This window comes from Sapajus apella, unplaced genomic scaffold (assembly GCF_009761245.1).
Source record: "Sapajus apella isolate SASKATOON/1434 unplaced genomic scaffold, GSC_monkey_1.0 scaffold38, whole genome shotgun sequence".
In the NCBI taxonomy this organism is placed as follows: domain Eukaryota; kingdom Metazoa; phylum Chordata; class Mammalia; order Primates; family Cebidae; genus Sapajus; species Sapajus apella.
In genome coordinates this window covers 19695535-19720882 of record NW_022436978.1, presented here as the reverse complement: position 1 = coordinate 19720882, position 25348 = coordinate 19695535, and the positions used below count along the sequence as shown (strand labels likewise).

At 38.0% G+C, this 25348-nt stretch overlaps 1 protein-coding gene and 1 non-coding gene across 4 annotated transcripts in view; one reads left to right on the top strand and one right to left on the bottom strand.

The window, feature by feature from the left end:
* The window catches only part of LOC116565015, a 719225-nt gene that overhangs the window by 531455 nt on the left and 162422 nt on the right, over nt 1-25348 (top strand). The gene's annotated exons all lie outside the window — the stretch shown is intronic.
* Nucleotides 5306-5441, bottom strand: LOC116565081. The gene has a single exon (XR_004275241.1). It is a non-coding gene; the product is annotated as a small nucleolar RNA SNORA70 (small nucleolar RNA).

Below are 25348 nucleotides of genomic sequence, written 5' to 3'. Positions count from 1 at the left end.
CATTCTTCTCTTTTTCCTGATATTAGTGGGAAAGTTTTCAGCCTTTCACCATTGACTATGATGTTAGCTGTGGGTTTTTCGTAAATGACTTCTTTCATGTTACAGAAGTTTTCTTCTATTCCTAGTTTTCTGATGGTTTTTATACTAAAAGAGTGTTGGATATCATCCTGTTTTGAGTAGAGAATAACTGAAACACAAAATAACTCTTTGCTTGGTCTCTGGTTCTCTTATCATACTGAAATTTGTGTGTCATTGCTCATCTCACAGGAACAAGGATTAGTCTTGGCCAGTGGAGGAAATCACTTTGGATTCTGACCAGTGTTTGATATACAATCTTTGCTGCTGACCTGGACACTTCTACTTTCTTAGATTATGATTTATGTCATTTCTGCCTATAAATCCAGACTATACACATGCCTTGGCCCTGCACTTGGCACAGAGTCTTTTGACTCAGCACAAATAGTCTACAGTCCCTCATCTGAGCCCTAAAGACTACATTGACATTACACACAGAACCCCAGTTTCTATAGTAAATGATTCCTTCCCACCTTCCCCAATCACACTGGTGATTAAGTTTCAACATATGCATTTTGGAGAGAACACAAATGTTCAAACCACAGCAGGTATAAATCAGGAAAGTTGCTGGAGAAAGTTAAACACGAATTGATAAAAGTGTTTGGAGAAACAAGCCACTATGGATAAATATTTCTCATTAACTGAATGTTAATGAAAAATCTTATGTTAATCCTTTTTCTGAAAGCTTAAACCAAAAAAAAAACATGTTGGCCATTTGTCTGTCTTTGCAGGTGCAATTTACTAAATATAATTTCATTTTCTTTTGGTGACAAGGTAACTCAATAAGAGGTGAAATTGTTTTCCCAGTACTAAGACAATGGTGAGAGGCAGAGCCAGCGTTTGAAACAGACACTCAGGCTCAAGCACTTGGAGGCTGAGCCCCTCCCTTTAGCACCAGGGTCTTTGGTCTGATCAGCAGCTTTTTTGGACCATAAAATTTGGAGGTATTAAACATTGGCTTGAATATTACTTAATTAAAAGACACCCCTGGAATTTAATTTTTGAAAGTACTACCGGAATTGTAAAAGAATAATTAAACTGGACGTCAGAGCCTCAAGTTTGAATCCCAGGTCTACCATTTCCTGGCAAGTAAACCTTTTTGGTCACATTGCATTTCCTCTAAAGTGTGTTGTTAGAAACAAATGAGACAATACATAACAGAGTACTCTGCACACTGTAAATATTGAGCATTAGCATCGTTTTTTTTTTCTTACTCTGCTCTTTCTCCTAGAAGTGGAGTATAGAAAGAAAAAGAAAAGACTGGGTATGGTGGCTCATGCCTGTAATCCCAACACTTTGGGAGGCTGAGGCAGAAAGATCATTTGAGCTCAGGAGTTCAAGACCAACCTGGGCAACATAGCGAGACCCCTATCTCTACAAAAAATAAAAAATTAGCCAGGCATGGTGGCATTCACCTGTAGTCCCAGCAACTTGGGAGGCTGAGGTGGGAGAATCTCTTGAGCCTAGAAGATCAAGGCTGCAGTAAGCCATGATCATGCCACTACACTCCAGCCTGGGTGACAGAGTGAGACCCTGTCTCAAAATTTAAAAAAAAAAAAGGAATAAAAATAATAATAAACTCGCAACTCAATTACACGACTCTGTCTACTCTATTTTATCATATAGTTATATATAAATAGTGTAGACTATAATATGGTTATTCACATATATTTCCCCTGCTATATTTTCTTGAGTCAAGCTACAGTTTCCCATCACCCCCTGAGGGGATCATTAACCTCTGAGATTCTCATTTCCTAAAGAATAGTGACTCATTCATAATTTTAAAAAGAATCAGTGGAAAGCGTAATTGGGTTGACCCAACAATTCTGCTTCTAAAAATACATACCAAGGCAGTCTTTCCCAAAGTGCTATTCAGGGAACATTAATTACATGAGAGATCTATGAGGATCAATACATCTGAAAAATATCACATATTAGATTCCATCTTAGAAAGTCAAGGTTAATGAGCATGTATATTAAATGCTCTGAGAAACACTGTAGGAAAGAAGTTTGTTCAATTTGGTTTACGTCTTCATTTGCGAATTCATTGACCACTTCTGTCCCCCAACAAATGCTTTTTTACCTAACAGCTGTGTTATATTGTTTAAGAGTATGAGCTCTGGAGTCACATTGCCTGGTTCAAATTCTGCCCAGTTAAACTGTTGAGCCATGTGGCTTCTCTAGTCCTCACCTCTCTCATCCACAAAACGGAAATCAAACTAATAAAACTTTAAAAACTTGTGAGTATTGGATAAGAAAACGCATGTAAAACACATACTAAATGTTCAGTAAATTTAGGTAAAGTTGTTAACTTTCCTCAAAATTGGTGTTTGTAGACTTAAATTTTGAAAATGCCATCATAAGTAATCAGATTAAAGCACAAAAATGCATATACAAGTAATTGCTGAGGGCCTATATAATGCTGCTGAAAACATGACATTTATTGTAAGGCTTCCAGGTAGCATATGTCTATGGGGGAAAAAAAAGGAGACTATTTGCAATCTTGGCAATTTGAGTTTTCATTCAGTTAGGAAGGACCAGGCAGCTGTTGTGGCCATTGCTGGGATCTGCTGGTGTCTGTGTAGATGTTTGCAGGCACACAGATGGTCCACGGGACAAAGGAAAAGCTGGTGCCCAGAGACAGATAAAGGAAAGGCAGAGGGAGAAGGGAGTGCTCACTGCTGCTGCTCCTCGTGCCCCAGTTGGTGGAAGGGGACAGGCAGGGGGAGAAGGGAGTGCTCACTGCTGCTCCTCTTACCCCAGTTGGTGGAAGGGGACAGGCAGGGGGAGAAGGGAGTGCTCACTGCTGCTGTTCCTCGTACCCCAGTTGGTGGAAGGGGACAGCTATATCTCCATTTAGTCCCCTTCCTTAGCTCATAGAGAGAAAAGATGCTCTTCTTAGAAGTTACTATTGCCAAAAAAAAAGAGAAATCATATTCCCTATCTTTAAAAACAAAGTAGAGAATTACGTAGTGAAAACAAAAACTGATTTTCTTGGCCGGGCGCGGTGGCTCACGCCTGTAATCCCAGCACTTTGGGAGGCCGAGGCGGGTGGGTCACAAGGTCAAGAGATCAAGACCACCCTGGCCAACATGGTGAAACCCCATCTCTACTAAAATACAAAAATTAGCTGGGCATGGTGGCGCGTGTTTGTAGTCCCAACTACTAGGGAGGCTGAGGCAGGGGAATTGCTTGAAGCCGGGAGGCAGAGATTGCAGTGAGCCGAGATCGCACCACTGCACTCCAGCCTGGCGCCTGGCAAAAGAGCAAAGAGCAAGACTCTGTCTCAAAAAAAAAAAAAAAAAAAAAAAAAAAACCTCATTCTCTTCTAAAATACCGGGTTAGGTAAAATCATAAAAGAAGACAATACAGAGTAATACAGCAGGCTTCTTTTAGGTTGGTGGGTTAGAAAATTCCTAAGGAGAAATTTAACAACTAATATTACTGTTGTCCATATATTTGTATGACTATTACTTTTCCATACAGCAAAGTATTTTACATGCTACTGAAGAAATTTAATTACAAAAACATTACTTCAATGTAATTAATAATAATTTCATCACATTTACACAGTGGGGAAACGGAAGATTTTCTCTATGTTAATGTGGAGGTAGCAAACAAGTAGTTGTACTTGGCTCTAATAAACTAAAAGACTTTATGTCTTAAAGAGATGAAATATTATATTTCTACAATGTACTTCGGCTACGTGCTTTTCTATTATGAAGCTGTCTCTTCAATGTGTTAGTCACACAATTTATACCTGGGTAAGGTTGTATGGCTCATCAAGAAATCTTTATGTGACACAGAGTTACATAAGTAGGCTGCCTGGTCTATTATTTCTTTTCTGAGTGTGATGATGAGCATTTGATTCATTTGTTCATGTCTCTCTAAGGATGATTTATCAATGTCAATGACACTTAGAGATCTGAGAGCAATTAATGTTGCTTCAAGTAAATATGGCAGCCCTACTAAAGGTATCCAGGGAAAATATTGCTTCTTATATGGCTAAGATCACTTAGTTTGTGACTGAAACTCTAACAAGTCAACCTCAAGAGCTTATTGTATTTTTGTGAGCAAACTGGAGAAACTCTCTGGCGTACACAAAAAGAATTCCCTCAGTTCAAATATTACGTTTGTGTAAATCAACTAGCCGAGCCACAAAAAGTAACATAAGCGTGAACTCTTGGTTTTTTCCTTTTTTCTTACGTGCAATAGCAATTTGGTGTTTAGTTCTGACATTAAAAGAAATTTAAATTAGAAACTACTGTTTTGTGCAAATTAACATGTAATTTTAACTGTGGCAGCTTTCTTAATTCGTCAAAATGATCAGATATTATGCCATCCTCTGATAGTCCTCCCTTCAATCAGATCAATCTCAAAACTTTGCTCTTGCAAAGTAGCTGCAGAAATGAAGCCAGCTCCTTCAGCAGGATCTCTTCAGCTGCCCAGCCTCACTGATGTGAGTGAAGGGAAAAACAGGCAGTAAAGAAGCCTCTCCTGGTGGGAGGGGCTCAGGGGTTGATAGGTGCAACCTCACAATGTCAGAAATTGGAATTTGATTAGGTGACAGGTGAAGAGATAGTGCCCGTGTTAATTTTTTTTTCTTGGAAGTTAGTGTTGCATGCAAACAATCATGGATATATATTGGTACTTATTCAATTGCCACTGAACAAAATGTGATCTTATTGCAATCTTCTGACCAGTAGGAGATTTTTCAGTGTGCACTTTTGCTAGGGCTGAAGAAATATAAAGAATGTCTTTCACTGTCCCCACCACAAAAAACATTTTACTTCTTGGTCTTTTTTTTTTCTTGGACAGAAAGTAAATTTATTGGTGAATATTAAGAGAGGGCAGCACAGTGGAAGCGCTCATGAGTGCAGGGCCCGCCACTTGTCCAGAAGGCCACGATCGGGGATGTACTTACCCCACAGCCATCTGGGATGAGCCGCTTCTCATCCACCATGGCTTCAAATTCATCGGCATTGAACTTGATGAAACCCTACGTCTTTAAGAGGTGGATGTTCTAGTGGCCAGGGAACTTGAACTTGGCCCCGCGCAGGGCCTCAATCACATGCTCCTTGTTCTGCAGCTTGGTGCAGATGGGCATGATCATTTGGCTAATGCGGACCCTGGCCACAGTTCCCTGGTCTTTCCAAAGGCATCTCACATGCCTGTTTCGAGCCTACATTGGGGTAGTGCAAGGTCACAGACAGGAACATACATCCGAAAGCCCCGTCTCCAAGGTCCCTTGGAGCAACCTATACAAGAAACAGACTGCATTACACTACCAAGGAAGCTGCTGTTTGCAGCCCTTGCACACTGGGCCCCCATGAGGAAAGGAGCCCAGTCGGCTTAATTGGCTGCAGAGGGTCTTTTCTTATCTATTATTCTGTTTCCTTTTTTCCTTTTGAGTTTTTTTGTTTGTTTGTTTGTTTTTTGGCATGTATGTTTTCAATTGCTTGCTCTTTAAAAACTCTCAAGGTATTTCTGGGTTGAGGAAAGTTGGCTCCATGCAGAAATCAAAATATATTGCTCTTAATTTCCAAAAAAATTGCATTTATCTGTGGCCAAATACCTAGAAGTCAGGTTTCTTTGACACCTAAAAAAATAATAATGGGTAAAAACATTCAAATAGCGTAAAGGGCTCCTGTGGCACTGTGTTCTGTGTTGTTGTGGCATATTAATACAGAACTCTTCAGAGTCTTAATTCACTTCAGCAGCCCCTGTAAAAATTCATGCCAGAGAGTGGGAGAGAAGGTTGGCAGCCAGGGGACTAGAAGCCAAATGGCTCCTCACTGGCAGTGGCATCTGGATAGGAGGTTGGCCGGCCTCCGAGACTCTTGGCCAACAGCACTGTTGTCTATACAGACGGCTTTGTATCTGTTCAAGAGTCCAACAACTGTGTGTGTGTGTATTTTGGTAAGCTATTATTTCTGGGCCAAAGATTTCCATGGCACTTTTGCATCTGTTGGCACCAATTCTATATTTGGCTCCCTTCACTCCCACCCGCTGCTACTTTTTAGTTTTCTGATCAAAAACATTGCACATAAATGGAAATGTATTAAGGGGAGAAAAAATATTTTTAAAGATTTTTATTAAATCCAACAAGGCATATATAGGTATGACATTGACATTATTCCAGATGGGACATTTTCCTTTCTACAAACCATGAATAATGTTAAAATTCTAATCACAATTAGAATTTTCTTTTTCCTTTAGATTGAATTTTCTTGATTTTCTTGATCCTTTAGATTGAATTTTCTTGATCCTTTAGATTGAATCTAATTACAGAATTGTCAGAAGTTGCTTTAATCAGAAATACCATGAACCATTAATAAATGCAAAGTCAAGCTACTCTTTCAAGGTTTCCAGAGGAATCATTATTTTATGATTTTACAGAATGTAGTTAATGCAGTACGATACCAGGAGTTGCCACACATCCAGTCAACTGGCTTGTCACAATCCTACGTTACTGTGCAAGGTTGCAACCTCCTAACCTTTTAAGGTTCTTCTATCCCAAAGTTATTTGTTTTGAGGGTATTTCCACACTAATTCAATTCACCTAAATATCTTGGATGGCCTTTTTATGTAAAATGCTGGGGGTACGAAATTGAATAAGATGTCTGCCTTAATGAGTTCTTATTTTAATGAAGAAAATTGAGAACAGAGTTGTCAACAAGTAACAAGATTACCAGAAAAAAAAAGACATAAAAGTCAATGAGGGTCCAAAGTACAATATGCAGCACAGGCAAGGAGGGTGGCAATAAGAAAATGAACCCCATTTTTATGTGTATCTTACAGAAAAATTTTATTTGGATTTAGTGTTAAAACCTGGAAGGGTCCCGGCAATCCCATTACTGTGTATATACCCAAAGGATTATAAATCATTCCATTATAAAGACACATGTACACATATGTTTGTTGTGGCACTGTTCACAACAACAAAGACTTGGAACCAACCAAAATGCCCATCAATGATAGACTGGATAAAGAAAATGTGGCACATATACACCATGGAATTCTACGCAGCCATAAAAAGGGATGAGTTCATGTCCTTTGCAGGGACATGGATGAAACTGGAAACCATCATTCTCAGCAAACTGACACAAGAACAGAAAACCAAACACCGTATGTTCTCACTCATAGGTGGGTGTTGAACAATGAGAATGCATGGACACAGGGAGGGGAACATCACACACCAGGGCCTGGAGGGTAGGAGGCTAGGGGAGGAATGGCAGTGGGGTGGGGGGATTGGGGAGGGATAGCATTAGGAGAAATACCTAGTGTAGATGACGAGGGATGGATGCAGCAAACCACCGCCATGGCACGCGTATACCTATGTAACAAACCTGCCTGATTTGCACATGTACCCCAGAACTTAAAGTATAATAAATAAATTTTTTTAAAAACTGGAAGGGTCCATGGGAATCCTGTCTTCCTGAATCTCTCCTCTACGTTTTATTGATGAGGACACTGATTTGGTCATGGTCTCACAGTGATCAATACTGGGACACAGGTCCAGTTCTCTCACAATGCTACTACTCTTGATTTTAGAGTTATGACATACTTAAAATGAAATTTGCAGGGAAGTCTTTTAAAATGCCATGGCATAATTTCATGGAATAATAACAAACAGTAAACCACAACTAGGGAATCACTATGTGATGTAAATTAGAAGTGGAATCCAGTTCCTGCAATCACAGACAGCTCTCTCTGGCTAGCGTGGCTAGAGCAGGACTCTTAGAATTTTCACTCAAAATTGACCCACAGAGGACCAAGTGACTCACGCCTGTAAACCCAGCACTTTGGGCGGCTGAAGGTCAGGGGTTTGAGGCCGAAGATCACAAGCCTGACCAACATGGTGAAACCACATCTCTACTAAAAATACAAAATTAGCCAGGTGTGGTGGCACATGCCTGTAATCCTAGCTGCTTGAGAGACCGAAGCAGGAGAATTGCTTGAACTGGGAGGCAGAAATTGCCGTGAGCCAAGATCACACCATTGCACTCCAGCCTGGGCGACAGAGGGAGATAAAATAATCTGCCTAATTCAGCCTATCAAGCACCATGTCTATAGGAACAGAATGTTCCTATTGTATTTCTCATTGATGGGCTAATAAATTACATTTTTAGGCTTCTGCATCAACCTTGTGCACGTAATTAATGTGAGTTCATTCCTAAAAGATCTGCTCTTGATCAGGCTGACATTAGGCTTTGCGTGTTTATGATGAGGTCACAGTGTAACGCCTCCCTTCTCTAAGTGTGGTCCTCAGGCCAGCAGCATGAGTATCGCAGGTAGCATGTTGGAAATGCAGAATAGACCTCCTAAATCAAGAATTTATATTCGGACAAGATCCCGGACAATTTGTATGTACTTGTCTCAGGCATTTCCAAAATTTGAGAAACACTACTCTTGAGCAGGAACAAGCAAAAATTTTCAGGAAAAGACCAAATCGTAAATATTTGAGGCTTTGTAGAATAGATGGTGTTTGTTGCAACTACTCAGCTCTGCCATTCTGGTGCAAAAGCAGCCACAGACAATATGGAAATAGATGAGTATGGCCGTGTCCTGATTCAGCTACACATGAACGCTGACATTTGGATTTCATATAATTTTGTTTTTCCAAGACAGAGTCTTGCTCTGACACCCAGGCTGGAGTGCAGTGGCGCGATCTCAGGTAACTGCAACCTCCGCCTCCCTGGTTCAAGCCATTCTCCTGCCTCAGCCTCCCAAGTAACTGGGATTACAGTGTCACCACGCTCGGCTAATTTTTGTATTTTTAGTAGGAACAGGTTTTCACCATGTTGGCCAGGATGGTCTTGATCTCTTGATCTCGTTATCTGCCCGCCTCAGCCTCCTAAAGTGCTGGGATTACAGACGTGAGCCGCTGCGCCCAGGAATTTCATATCATTTTTATATTGCAAAATATTTTTACCTTATTTTTTTAACCACTTAAAAACCTTTCTTAACTTGCAAAGCCTTACAACAACAGAGGGCAAGCCAGATTATCCCACTGGTAATAGTTTGCCCATGCTTGCTCTGGACCAGAGAAAACTCCATCACAGGGTCAAGCCATCCTATGAAGCCAGGCATTCCCAATTGACTCATCCCCAATTCCCATGTGCCAAGTGAGACTTTTTCTATTTAAATTTTCAGAGGTGGGCTGGGTGTGATGGCTCACACTTATAATTGCAGCACTTTAGGAAACTGAGGCAGGAGGATTGCTTGAGCTCAGTTCGAGACTCACCTGGACAACATAGTGATACCTCATCTCTACTAAAATTGAAAAAAAGGGGTGTGTGTGGTGGTGCACACCTGTAGTCCCAGCTACTTAAGAGGCTGAGCTGAGAGGACCACTTGAGCCTGGGATATGGAGTCTGTAGTGAGCCGTGATCACCCCAGTGCGCTCCAGACTGAGTGAGGGAGTAAGACCCCACCTCAAAATAAATAAATGTTTAGAGATCGATTACCTTTTTTGTTTTTATCGAACTTGATAAAGTATAATTTAATACTTTTAAATAATTAAACATTTAAATTAAGATATTATAGGACTACAGGAATTCTGGAATATAGATACAGAACTTGATGATTCTCTGGGAACTGTAACATAATTTGGAATATCAGTGTTCTAGCCAAACAAGCAATTTCCACGCTGTTCCATGTGGTTGCCTGTGTTGTCTGAGCACAAGCAGCAACGAGGAAGTGACAGACCAATGAACCCTAGCACAACCATTGACTCATATGCACCAAGGACGAGCAAAGCTTAGGTAACAAAGTGCAGGAAGAAGCAGGCATAGCCCACCCATTACCTGATTCTTAATCCACGTGTATGTGTCCCACACGGCGGGAATCGTTGGTCTCTTAACTCCCGTCGCCATCTGTGCAGCGGGATGTCCACTTGGGAGCAGGCCACAATCACCAGTCACCCTGCCACCACCTAGTTCATCTGTCAGCCACAGAAATGTTTCGGCCACCACCACGGGGTTTATTTTTTCCGGCAAGATAAGGCAGTTGACCCTGCAATTCTAATTAGTGGTATAAAGTAAGGTGATGGTTTCTGAATATCATTCTTACTGTTCGAATTATTAGATGGTTTTCTCCTCAACTGGATTAACTAACAACAACAAAAGTGTTTCAATCATGGTACGTTAACAACTTTAGATAACTATAAAGCTCCCATAGGTAATGTATGTAAGTGTTTATTCATCCATTTCACAGAAGTAGTTCTATCATCTGAATGAGTGTTTACTTTTTAATGTCATGACACAAATTTCTAACTTTACGTATTTATCCTCAGTTCTAAAGTTTGAAGACACACACATAATCACCTGAAGAACTTTTTTTTTTCTTTAGACAGAGTCTTACTCTGTAGCACAGGCTGGAGTGCAGTGGTGTGATCTCGGCTCACTGCAACCTCCACCTCCTAGGTTCAAGCGACTCTCCTGCCCCAGTCTCTCAAGGTAGCTGGGACTACAGGCGTGCCACTGCACCCAGCTAATTTTGTATTTTGAGTAAAGGGGTTTCGCTGTGTTGGACAGGCTGTTTTTGAACTCCTGGCCTTATGTGATCTGCTCACCTCGACCTCCCAACGTGCTGAGATTACTAGGTATGAGCCGCTGCGTCTGGCCCAGGAACTTTTTAAACATGCCCATGGGCAAGGGCCTCCCCAAAAGGAATGGAATCGGAGTACCTGGCGGTGGGTCCTGGCATCTCTATTTAAAAAAACAAAGTTTACCCCACTTAACCAATTGCAACCTGTGTGCCTTTGAGAAGTATCTGAATAACTTAGAGTAGCACCTTGGGATATCTACTACCCTGACATATTACTAATCTTAATTTTTACTCAGGAATAAGTGAGCATAATCTTGTTTTGCTTTTTAATTTTCCTGTTATTTTGCAGTCTGTGGAGAAAAAAAGATAATTAATTGGTGTTAAAGCAATTCATCATATGAAACAATATGAGAATAATCTGACTATTCAGATTTCACACATTGTGAATCATCGGGCCATGTCTGTGCTAGGGTGCTTCACATACGTTATCTTACCTAATCTTCAATGCATGTTGGAAATGCCCTCACTTTACACTGGAAAAATGAGAAGATCAGACAAGTAACTTATCCAAACTCACAGCTAGTTAAGCAGGACCACAGTTTGAATTTAGGTCTTTAGGATTCCAAAATTCCACAGCCTTAATCGCTCCCTATATAAATCAAAAATGCAAAAGAACCACAGTTAAGGCAGATAGCTTCTTTGACTATGACCTAAAATAAAAAAGGACAGTTGGTTTCCTTTCATTACTTACACTTTGCTTGTCTGTGCACATAACCTGACTCTTGGTTAATCACCAGTCGGCTCAAACAGGCTAATCACCTCCTGCCCAGTCTGTTTGAAACTGGTCAATTCGGTAGAAACAATCAAGGTGGCAGCAAGTTTTGAATAGCTGCCCTAGGAAAACGGTCCCTTCGATTCTGGGTTGAGACATGGGGTTGGGGCAACTCACACTGCCAGTATTTCCAGGGAAAATATCCAATGCAGAGAAGAGGGAAAGAAGCAATTAAAACTAAAAAACAAGCGAACATGACATTTTCTACATGTTTGTGACTGTTTTTTAGCATAAATAACCCTTAATCGTTATTGTACATACATGTAAATGAGTATAATTAATATATGTATATATGTGGATATGTATACACACATACACACACACATTACTAGCAGGTGAGCATAAATTAAACCAAGTGTGAATCCTGTTATTTTTTAGTCTTTCTTCCACACCTGGTGAATTTAAACCCCTACAGGTCATCTTGTCAAAATACAATTTAGTTCTGAAATAAAATAACAGAACAGAAACAAACACAATCCATTAAAACTCACTGCCAGTGTTGCCAGGTAACTACAAAAAATAGAGCGTCTCAGACAGAAATATCAATAACTTTAATGCGTGAGATTTGTTAACAGGGAAGAAAAGGAGCAAACTTGCTCTCCGCTGACTGTCACTAATATTTATTCGTCCAGTGACTGTTAATCAAACCAAGTTTACAGTCCCGTACAGCACCTGTCACAGGTGCTGATCATTAATCAGCTATTACAGCAGTTTATTCTGCTGCTGACAACTCGCAATTTTCCACTGATTCAGCTAGTTTGTCAGGTGGGAATTATGGCATAGCGCATGTGACAAAACACATCACCCTTTTTTTTTTTTTTTTTTTTTTTTTTTTTGCATTTTCAGGCTTCTCTCTCCTGCTTTCTCCCCCTTTTTAGACAAACAATATCTGGGAACTCAGAAGTAATAAGGCGGAATGCATAATTAATTACCCAGCTTGCTCTAATTAGGGATGAATAAGTTGTGTCCCTCTCATCATCACAAATGTGGTGATGGGTAATACCAGTTTATGCTGTATTAACTGCAAATATGCAATCCTTCTGAGAGCACTTTTGTTGATGAATTTGATGAATGTGACAATAATTAGCAGAGACAGATGAGAGCTAAATTACTACTGACAATGTAATGCTATCCTGCTCGAGGGCCTGGGAACGTGGCAGGATAACATGGCAGGGACCTGGGCCTCGTTTCTAATTAATAGTCTTTTTTTCTTTCTCTTTTTTTTTCCCTTTTTTTTTTTCTTTTGCCAGTGGGGGAAAAAAGAAGTAACGGTAATTGTTTTCGTCAAAGGCTGCAGGGAGTTATCAGGGTAATAAAGTTAATTAGCAGAACAAACATCATTTCAGTGCCTTACCAGTCTGAGGAAAAGAGGGTTATTCAGACTGCAGAAAGATATGACTAGACGGGATGATAAGGAAAGCAACTTTACACAGGAGGCCAACACAGAAGAATGATTTTCTCCCTTCATTTATTTGACTTGATGCATGGAAAGAAATTAGACAGCCTCTTCTTTTAGGTCACAGAGTTGCTCATGTAAAGGTCTTTGTTGTTACGATTTTGAGTTTGGGAAATAAAGTTAGCTTAGATAAATTCCACTGTTAACTTCTTTCCTTTCTAGGTAGTGATAGGTTTGTTCAATTTCATCTTTATTCAAGTGGCATTTTCCTAATGTCCCAGGCATAGAAGTAAGTTCTAATATTTGCCAAAGAGAACATTTAGCTGAACTTTGCCTTTCAGAAATCTGGTTTGTTCTCTGAATCTTTTAGAAAAAGTAAGAAATTGTTAAGCAGTTTCTACCCAGTGATACTCTTTATTTTCCTGTGTAATTTTAAAAATTAAGAGGAGATTTTTTTTAATGTGTATAATCTAATTATATTTTTGTAATCTCAAAAGTCATCTTCATTAAAATGTGACAATATTCTTTTTCATTTCTGTTGCAGCCTTTTAGATATATGAGTAATCAATCAAAAAGGTGAACAGTTCAATGCATCTCAGTTTTACATTATAGCTGTATTCAGTTTGGTCACATTGCTTAACATAAGTAGATACAGCATAGTGGGGAAACATCCACCAGACATTCTGAAGACTTTGCAAGCTTATTTTTTCCTGTGAAGATCATAAGTGGCTGGTCTCCTTCAAACATCAAACACCTGAAATGACTGTTTAGTATTAAGTAAATAACACTAGGGTAAAGGCCTGAAGCTTTCTAAAACAGTATCCACAAGGAAGTGCCTAGGGTTTTTATTCCTTTTAGGTACCTTTCCAAAAATTTTTATTTTATGCTTCACAAATCATTACATATCTAAGATCTACATATTTACCATGCATATACATGTGCACACATTCATCTGTAGTTAGAGCTAAATGAAACAGCCTTTCACAATGACTCCGTGCTTAATTCCAAGTTAACATGAGGAGTTAAGTGGTGAATCTCAACTTCTGTGTTCCACAGTATGGCACCAGGCAGAATTTTCAACAGAATCCTGTATGGATAGACTTCCATGAAAAATGGGTGAAATGCCTAACAAAATGGCCTTCATTCCTAATATCCACATTACAGAAGTACTGTGCTCGTTCCCAAGGACAACAGTAGTACAAAGGACACAGCACTGAACTGAGAATCAGAAGACCTGAGTTCTTTACTGTCTGTGCTACCACGTGTGTGATTTGCATCGTCCTGGCATGTCCCTTATCGTTGATTTGCTCATCTATAAAACTGGTTACCCTGCCCTCATGGGATTGCTGTCGAGTGTACACACACACACACACACACACACACACACACTTAGACTGCTATGTTTTCACTTGTATCCTTAGCAACATTTTTAAGTTTTTTCCATATACTCAAACTTTACCTTTAAGTAGGAAAATTCTAGAAGTAAAAGAAGCATTCCAGGCTACTTTTCAACAACGTGTAACCATTATTTTGCTACTCCATGAGCTGATACAAACATTTTAAAAACAAGTTCACTCACCAAAAGGGAGACAAACTGTGAAAGAAGTGACACAAAAAATACAAATGCGGAATTGCTTCTTCTAGAAATGGTCTGAAATGTTTAACGTGAGAGAAGGAATAGCAGGGAGCACACTTGTTTGCTTCCTTTGGGACCAAGGACAAATGTACTGAATATTCTGGTGCTTCCCCGTCTAGCCACTGCTTTCTTCATTGGACTTCAAGGTATTTCTGTTTGGAAAAGTAATGGAGTTCAGTCAACTTCACTGATCTCCAAGGACTATCAAAATTAAAAAACTTGCTGTGGAGCTCCGACATGGCAGAAGCCACTGGCAAAAGAAGTTTGACATTCAGAAACTTATCACAAGGTTCTACTCTTTGGATAGAGACCAAAATAATACTTTGAAGTAAGTAGTGATTTCCAGTATTAGCCCATTGGGTGAGCTAAAAATGCCTTAGTGAAGAAATCTGTTATAATTAGGGATTGACCAATCAGATGCCTTAGGCACTGGCTACATGTACTATTGGTATCATTACGAATCTTTAGGAATTTAACTCTTTCTTTGCCTTTTTTACTCAGAATTCCTGAGTCATTGTTTTAAAGAGTATTTTGACTAATTCCCAGTTTGTAAGGGCTCTGGGGCATTGTTGCTTCTTACGGGAGTTCAGAGGAGCGTTAGGTGGCTAACTAATTACAAGGGACTATAAACAAACCATGGTTTATTATTTTCCAATTTTGAATTACAGAATTATTTAAATGTCATCTGTAATCGAAGTGCTACATTACTAAGTAATGAAATTACAATACTGCTTAATGACATTAGGAAACTGCGTGCAAAAACATATTTGTACACAAGGTGGTGATGTTAGCAACCAACTTCAGTACTGTTATTCTGCTAAAAGCCACAATAAATAACAACAGATTCCTTTCCCTAAGTGATCCCCAAAGGGCTCGTTTAGTTGTTCATATAATGATAGCATGTAAGAGCACAGAGCCACAGGGAAAGCCGTCAGCACATGTCATTAGAGTGGCAGAGAAAAGAGAGAAAAAGGACAAATCACAAAATAGGGAGTAACTGCTAAAGAGTAAAATTATGTTTGCAACTAGTAAAGATGCAAGAATTCAGCCTTTAATTCATAGTTTTCTATTGACTCCTATTTAGATAGTGTAAAAATGTTTCTGTAGCTCTAATAAAATATGCCTGTTTTCCAGACAGCTTTCCTTCTGAAAACTTTTGCCTCCCAGGTTTCCCCTGCCTTTACAGAGAGGTTTCCTGATCCCAGTCATAACTACAACCTTGGTCCACTGAGGACAAGATCTTTCCCTTTATTCATGTTCCTTCTGCACAACTTCAAGCTTTGTTTATTAGTATAATTCAGAGCAATGAAAATTTGAAGCTGTGAGAATAAGTCACAAACCTTATTTCTCTTGAAAGAGTTGACCTTATCAGTTCTAAAATAGAAATTAATACATGCCAACATTAAAACCAGCTCATGTTTCTTGTGAAGTGGTACATTAATAATGACCTCTCAGACATAAATAATTAATTTTATTATATTTATTCCGCAAATTCACGTATTTGTTATAGTGAAATGAATTTATTCTCAGATACATTTTTAAAGTAAACGACGCCATCAGCAGGAACATAGAACTTGTTGGCTACCAGGTAGGAAGCATATGTACCATGAACCAAAAAGGTAGGAAGGTGTATTTTCAATTTTAAGATTCTTCTCCTAAGATGAAAAGAACTGCAGTTGTTTTTGCTAGTTCTAGAAGGTAAAATATCTTTTCTTGAATTGTCTAAGGTTGAGTCAGAAACTTAAAGCCAAGGAAAAGTAATAAATGATGACAACAGATGTTTGTAAACCTGTGCGTCCCTGTTCAGTGTTTCTACGTGTTGTTTTGCCTTGTGCTGTCAGCAGCCTCTCACCTGGGAGTAGTGATACCTTATCAAAGCCCAAACAGTTCCTCTTCGCAGCAGACAGATAATAGTCCCTTTCAATTTATCATACTGGAAGTCTAAAAGAACCATGGGAACGATTGGTCAGGTGACAGCTTGATGGACAGTTTGACAGCCCTTAAAGCATCATGGGAAATGGCTGTCACCTGATTTTCAGAGTGACCAGAGAGATAACCTTCAGAACGATGAGGGAAACAAAAATCTGAATCTATGTATAAGATGCAGTGGCAGCAGCCGTGTGCACTTAAGTGATAATAGGTATGCATTCAGATGACTCAAAATGTCGTTATCAAACCTGAGGGCTTTTCCAAGTCCAGAAGTGCCCATCATCTCTTTAGATACCTTTTACATTTTTATTCAAATGTCGTTTCAAAAATGTGTACATAATATAGGGCTTTCATTTTAAAGAGACACAGTCAAATGTACTAAATATTTAACCACATGTTAAATATATTAGCTGACCATGAATATTCTCCAGATTTCAAGTCTGCTTTCCTTTCGACAAACTCCTTGGTGCCACATCCTAAATATAGTTTGCATACTGCAGTTCTAATTAAGGAGGCTATCATAAAAATCATATAGATCAAATTTTACAGTTGGGACTCACACTCGTGAAGATCAGTGTGTGTTAGTGCAAAAAACAAAATAAAAGAAATCTATTTGAAGATCTCAGGCACAAAAACCCTTGAATCTACATTAATTCATTCACACAGCTAACAAACATAAATTGAGCACTTAACTACACGCACGGGTCTCTGTTGGACATAAAAGATGAGAAACCTAAAAGCCCAGTTTTCAACTGCTCACAGTTTGAGAGTGAGGACAGAGTTTCAAACGACAGTAGATGGCAAAATAAACCATTGCTCCAGATCCACCGCCTTTAGCTGGCGAGGCCTACGCACACTTGCCGACAACGTCGTCCCTTCCGTATTTTCTCTTGTATGTTGTATACAAGTTTATACTAGTTTTACGGTGTGACCTAAAGACATACTGCCTGGAAATTGGGATTCCAACGGAAAAAAAAATAAAAAGGATTCAGTGTTTATACATTTGTTGAGTGCCCTCCAACTTGGAAGAATGATTTCAGAAACGGTAAAGAAGTGAAGAAACTTGAGATGAAGTTCCCACAATTGAATAGGACTGTAGATCTCACAAACGCTCTGTTCCTTAGATACTTGAGCTACTTTTTTTTTCAGAGAAGACATTGAAAAACTTATTTTTAAAATTATGCCTACTATACAGAGAATCTAGAGTAATAAAAAAATTCCTTTATACTCTTTATTTCAAAATTGACTAATCATTAACATTTTGCCACATTTTTAAATCATTCCTATTCTCTCTCTCTTTCCTACCTTCCTTCATATGCTCCATTTAGCTATCTATATATTTTCTAGTAATGTTAACAGGCAGACATGAGAATAGATTTGTGTCTGATTCATCTTTATACTCCTTCACAAAGCCTGGCAACTGTCTTGTATATATGTAATAAATATTTACGAATGAATGAATGATGAATAATATTCAACCTAGAGCTCGTCTTTGATGTTTTAGATTTGTGTTTATACATAAATATAAGATATACTTATTATTTTTCTAAGCATATGTAATATTTTATAAAATACTAATCTACCCTCCAGAACTATGTCTGATGAATGGGTCTAATAAACAAATTATATATATATATATTTTAATGCAGCAGAAATGCCAAGTGTCTTTCCAAAGAAAGTAAAAGATAAAAGCATTGGGTGCTGCTGCCTCTTTGTCCTGCTCTGGGACAACTGTAGATGCTGGACCAAAGAAAAAGGCAGGTATTTAAAACAGAAACTGTCTTGGCGAAAAACACTCCAGCATCACTGTTGACATTGGTACCATTTGGCTGCTTCACACTTTTGGGGTAACACTCTGCTTTCACAAACTTTGATGCTTTGGACTCATTTTCCAGCATGATTTTTCAAATCTAGTTGTGCTAAAGCCAGACAACCCAGACAAATTGTGAGAGCAGCCTCGTGTTTTCCAGGAACTGAAAAACAGCCAGTAAATAATTTAAATAACTATTACCAACAAAATGTTCTACATGTAATTCTTCACAAGAAGACACATTATTTGGAAAAATATGAATCTAGAGTTTGCAAATGAAAAGCAAAATGCTTTTGAGTACCATATGCAAATTTAAAGACTTGGAGAGTGATAAAAACACATTGTGCTTATTTGGAATTGGGAGGGCAAGATGTGGGAGGGAGATGTGTCATAATTGATACATGGACCAGGTCCAATGTGCTACAGAACAACTGAATTCAGAATCATCTCTGAATCAGAGCTGTGGTTTAAAATGCTTTTCCTTTCCTTGTTGAAATAAACCCATGGAACATCAAGTTATAACAAGTCCCAGACGTGGTCCCTAGTTCACCTGATATGAATTAAGTTTCATTGTTAGCAACTAATGTCCTCATTTAAGCCAACTAAATAAGCTAAATATAAAGCCAGTACCAAGTCTCATAACATGTTTCATAGTAATGCCAAAATCTGTGGTCTGGAAACTTAGAAGAAATGCTAAATGTTAAATTTTCAATCAGACACACATTTTCTCAGAAGAAAAAATAATTAGTCAAAAATTTCCACAAAAAGAAAAAGAAAGGTTTATTAGTTGTCATAAAACCACACAACTTAAAAAATATACATGTATTTGTTCATTATAAGTTTCAAAATAGAAGATCAGCTTGACTGTTAAGCAGCATTTTGAAGGGCATAAAAGTCTATTATTGGCTAATGCAATTTTATGAACTGTGGACTTTTTAAGCACTGTATGTACTTAGAGTATATAAAATTGGGGATCTTTTGACTCAAAGCAAGTAAGTTCCACTGTTTAGATTCTTCCACTAAGGTATAACAGAGTCTCCATGTGATACACAAAGGAAATTTTGTGTCTTGTGTCTCCGAGTAGGGTTTTATTGATATTAACTCTCTCCTGTCAAGGCATGTACACTATGCTTCAAATGTGGGAAACTCTGGATTCATTTCCCATATTTTTCTGATTACATCTTTCCAAATTTGGTAAGTCTTGATATTTACATATATACATAGATACCTATGTATATAATAAAATATTTATTTTATTTTTATTAAAATAATGTATTTATATAAAATAAGGTACCTACAAAAAGCTTTTTGTTAAGTATCTTATTTTATACAAACTTTTTTGTCATTTAATCAGTGTGAATGATTAAACAACGTGCAGCATACACAATTAGAAAACGGTTTCAAGATTTCGAAATCCTCGGAACTTTTCATGTTTATTCCGTACCTCTCTGGTAAACTGGAGGCTTGTCAGAGTAGTGAATAAATGAGTAGGCTGTTTGTTTTTTTTTAAAAAAAAGATATTTAGAAATTCATCTAATTTCCTTAATGCCAAAAAGTAACCATTAAGAACCATTAAGAATTGTACCTGAGGCTTAGTACCTGGGTGACGAAACAATGTGTACAACAAACCCGTGACACGATCTTACCTATATAACAAGTCTGTGCGTGTACCCGTAAACCTAAAATAAAAGTGTTTTTTAAAAAAAGAATCATAGCTGGCCGGGCGCGGTGGCTCAAGCCTGTAATCCCAGCACTTTGGGAGGCCGAGGCGGGTGGATCACAAGGTCAAGAGATCGAGACCATCCTGGTCAACATGGTGAAATCCCGTCTCTACTAAAAATACAAAAAATTAGCTGGGCATGGTGGCGCGTGCCTGTAGTCCCAGCTACTCAGGAGGCTGAGGCAGGAGAATTGCCTGAACCCAGGAGGCGGAGGTTGCGGTGAGCCGAGATCGCGCCACTGCACTCCAGCCTGGGTAACAAGAGTGAAACTCTGTCTCAAAAAAAAAAGAATAAACTATAAAAAAAAGAATCATAGCTAAGATAACCCTGTTGTTACAGATTTTATGACTTCTTTACAGCTAAAAATGTTTAACTTTTATTTCATTTTTACCATAAAAATGTAAAAATTGAGAAAATAGGGGACTATGCAGGATATCTCACGAATGCTATTTCAGACATTTGCTATTACATTATTTAAGCTACATATTTAAATTTATAAGTCCATGTTTCGAGTGCAGAAAGGGGTAAGGAGTTCTGATTTATAATTATGCAGAGATTTATGATAAAATTTCTGAACTTCATATATGCTGAATTATCACAGGATTATCAAAAATAGCCCTACATGGTTCAACTTCCCCTTGTACTAATTCATTCTCAAAAATTTTGAAGGATGTAAAAGGCAAAAAAAAAAAAAAAAATGAAGTTAGGTTTCAGGCAATTCTGAGAATCCAAGCAGTGTTAGTACCTGCATTAGCACATTTTCTTCTAGGCTGTTTAACTATAATGAAAACTCAAAGTGGAAAGTGAAATTATGCCCGACCAAGTGATTATTTGGTGTACATTATATCAAATAAACAGTTTGACTTCTTCCACTAAGTAGCTTAACTGACAGTTGTTTTGGAATTTTACAGGCACAGGCACACTGTTTTTACAGTCAAGCTGTGCTTCCCATTATCTGTTCTAAATGGCGCTTTAAACTCTCTCTTTTCTTTCTGGCTTTCCAGTTAACAGAGAACAAATGAACGTCATTACATGCCACCCTCGTGATGTTCCTTACCTGCCATGTTGGAAATTTTCTCTCACCTCCTCTTTTCTCAGCCAAAAAAGATTTAATCCTTCTTTATTTCTTCCTCTTCGCCATCTTAGGAGAATTAAAGTTCTCTGAGACTCGGTTTCCTCATTTGTAAATTCGAAGTAACTATACATACTTCAAATTGTTATGAAGACTGAAGGTGACTATAAGTAACTGCATAGTCTGCTCTCAATAAGAGCTCATTCCCTCCTTTAGATTAAGGTTGAAATTTTTATTGATTGACTTGTATCAACAGACAAATTATTCAATATCTTAAACAAATGTCTTTTCTTCAATTATGCTGAAGCCAAGGTGTCAGCAGGTACTAATATTTCTTCCGGATCTATTCGTTAAAAAGGATTGAACACAAACATAATTTAAGTCTGAACATTGCCAATGCTCAGAAAGCAGAATCCTCCCCAAAGACAAAAAAAAAAAAAAAAAGATAGACTTTTTGTCCATCTTATTAAAAAAGACCAGTAAAAATCTTCACTTAAGCAGTTTCACCTACAATTCCATGAAACAGTAATAGAAGAACATTTGGATTATGTTGTCTGAGACATTTGTATGGATATCCGAAAACTTCAAAAGATACTCAAGGTATTATTAACATTTTGTTACTATGACATCAAGGAGGAAACTGTCACAGAACGGCAACAGCACAACAAACACTTACTCAGTGCCAGGTCTTGTACTCAAGAATTTGACATGGATTATTTCATTTAATCCTCACAACCCTACTAAGGTTGATATTACGATTATTATTATTTTATTATCATTTTACAGATGGGAAACGTAGTCATGGTTAGGGTAAGCAGCGTGGTCAAGCATGGCCAGTCAATGCTGGGCTGAAAATTGAAATTATCTACACGAAACCCACTACGCTCATTTGGACATAAGCTTAAAAAATAACAGTTCTTTTTTTTTTTTTTTCTTAAAGAAAAGGATATTCTTAAGAAAAAGGAAAAGAAAAATAATAATATGTAAAATTTTGGTTAAAGAAGAGGAATAAGTTAAAAAGATCCATTTTGGCCGGGCGCGGTAGCTCACGCCTGTAATCCCAGCACTTTGGGAGGCCGAGGCGGGTGGATCACGAGGTCAAGAGATCGAGACCATCCTGGTCAACACGGTGAAACCCCGTCTCTACTAAAAATACAAAACATTAGCTGGGCATGGTGGTGCGTGCCTGTAATCCCAGCTACTCAGGAGGCTGGGGCAGGAGAATTGCCTGAACCCAGGAGGCGGAGGTTGCGGTGAGCCGAGATCGCGCCATTGCACTCCAGCCTGGGTAACATGAGTGAAACTCCGTCTCAAAAAAAAAAAAAAAAAAAAAAAAGATCCATTTTATAACATGTTGACTATAGTGAATAATGTTTCATATACCTGAAAACTGCTAAAAGAGTAGGTTTTAGGTGTTCCCAACATCAAAAGGTGGTAAGTATGTGAGGTGAGGCATATGTGAGTCCGCTTGATTTAGCCATCCTGAATGTGTACATGTATCAAAACATCATGTTGGACACCATACAATTTTGTCAATTAAAAAATAAATTTAAAAATGTAATTCTAAATATTTAAAGCATTTATTTAAACTAGTGGTTCTCAATTTTTTTGGCCTTAGAACCCTTAGAAACATTCTTTAAAATTACTGAAGACCTCAAAGAGCTTTTGTCTGTAGGGGTTATATTTAGTAATATCATATTAAAAATTAAAATAGAGGAACTTTTAAAACAGTTAACAATTTATTTTAAAATGGCAATTTAAAAAAAATTTCATGTTAACATAACTAGTATATATTTTTAAATTATTTCTTGAGAAAACTAGCATTATTTTACATTTTTTCAAATCCCTATAATATGTGGCTTAACAAAGGATAGTTAAATGTTCATATCTGCTTTGCAATTCTGTTGTGATATGTTATTTTGAAGTCTATTTTTTAAAAACTGAACACAGTGGAAAAAAGAGGAACATTTTAATAGCTATTTCAGATAATTATCTCTATTATTCATTGATATACCACCAAAACCTTACAAACATGTTTTTTAAAGATCAGTTTCAATGTAAAATTTGAAACAATATCAGCTACATTTTTATTTTTTTAATTTATTTTTTAGAGACAGGGTCTCGCTCTTACCCGGGCTTGAGTGCAGTGGTACAATCATGGCTCACTGCAGCCTGTAGCTCTGCAGCACAAGCCGTCCTGCTGCCTCAGCCTCCCGAGTAGCTGGGACCACAGGCACATGCCACCACAACTGGCTGAGTTTAAAAAACAATTGGCTGGGTGCAGTGGCTCACACCTGTAATCCCAGCACTTTGGGAGGCCCAGGCAGGCAGATTACAAGGTCAAGAGATCGAGACCATCCTCGCCCACATGGTGAAATCCCGTCTCTAATGAAAATACAAAAAAAAAGAATTAGCTGGGCATGGTGGCATGCGCCTGTAATCCCGGCTACTCGGGAGGCTGAGACAGGAGAATCACTTGAACCCGGGGGTGGAGGTTGTAGTGAACTGAGATCATGCCACTGCACTCCAGTGGGGGCGACAAAGCGAGACTCCGTCTCAAGAAAAAAAAAAAATTGTAGAGACAGGGTCTTGCTATGTTGCCTAGGTTGGCCTTGAACTCCTAGGCTCAAGGTATCCTCCTGCCTCAGTCTCCCAAAGCGCTAGGATTATAGGTGCGAGCCACTGCGCTTGACTTGAAATTCTTATACAGTGTACATTAAACCCCATTAGTTTATTGGACACTTAGAATGGATCTTTTACATACCAATGATTTTGAAATATTACATGTTAGACGCATTTGGAAAATAACTGTTCCCTTCAAATCTTCCACATATTAATACATTTTATTATGCAATATTTAACAATTAAACCACATTGGTTAATGCCATCACTGGTTTTATCACGAAGTCTGCTTTCCTTGAGATACCCATCTGACTTTAATATACATAAGTGCTTTATGCGGATTTCCCATTTTGTCAAACAGAATGTTACAGACATGCCCTCAAGAGTCAAGGTTTAATAAAATCAATAACTTCTACTGTTTTATCAAGAACGTTCCTAAAGTGAAACTGGCTCTTTGTTGATTTTTTTTAGTGTGAAGTGTGTGGAAGTGAAGAGTACACTCACTAGCAATAAAGCTTAGTACCAGTACCTTAAGTTCACAGGCAGCTTTATCCATCATTGCTGCGTACCAGCCGTGCAAAACGCCAGCACAGTAAAAAGGCAAGTAACATTTTAATATCGTTGTGAAGGTAAATTTGACTGTGTAGACCCCCTGAAAGGGCGTCAAGGATCTGCAGTGCACACTTTCAGAACCACTGAGTTAAGGTCATACTCTCCTGCCACTCACATATTCCATAGCTAATTCTAAAAGATGAATTAAAATGCAATAGAAGAGTTGCATGTAAAAAACTCTTCCTTAAAGTAAAATAAATTTTTAAAAAATTTTTAAAAGGAAAAGAAACTATTCATTTGATTCTTGATTCTCCTTTTTGTACTATAAAAGTGAAGCAAAACTTGGCCTTTTTTAATATGCCATATAACTCAGAATTCACTTCTTTTTAATTGCTCGTCTGAATTATTGTGGACCCATGTCTGTGCATACTGCTGATCACACTGTTTTGAAAGGTTTTTTTATTAGGAGGAAGATAGAATAAACAATAAGACTTTCAGTCTGTAAATTAGTCACTATATATAAACTACACAGGGGAAGTCAGTCAGGTCCATAGGGTATTTTTCACTAATCAACCTCTATAGTAATTTACTAATTTCTCTCCCAAAGTGAGAAATCTATTCAGATGCATTATTTGTATTTCCTATTTTGAATAGATTATGAATATATTATGGTGCAATTAAAGGTACACAGATTGTACGTATTAGATTTTTTCCATAACTAATTCAAGAATGAAATAATATATGTTGTTTTGAAGTCAATTGTAATGGATAAATGTAGAGGCTGGCCCTAATTGAACCTGAGGTGAATTCCTTTGGACTGGGCCATTGTAAACTACTGAATTCTGAAAGTATCTCTTTAAAATAAATTTTAAAATTTATCGCAACTAATCCACTATGAATAAAGGTTAAAGACTTAATCCTATGATTTTATAGATCTATGTTGTTTAACAAATTACATGTTTGTTTTACTCTATTATTGAAATCAGTTCCTAAATGAATGTTCTTCAACATGAAAGGTTAGTGCTTAAACATAAGAAACCTTATGATCCCAGAATCCTATACTGTAGTCATTTTAGATTTTTTTAAATGTCACTGATTTCCTTTCTTTTCTTTTTTCTTTTTTTTTTTTTTTTTTTGAGATGGAGTCTCACT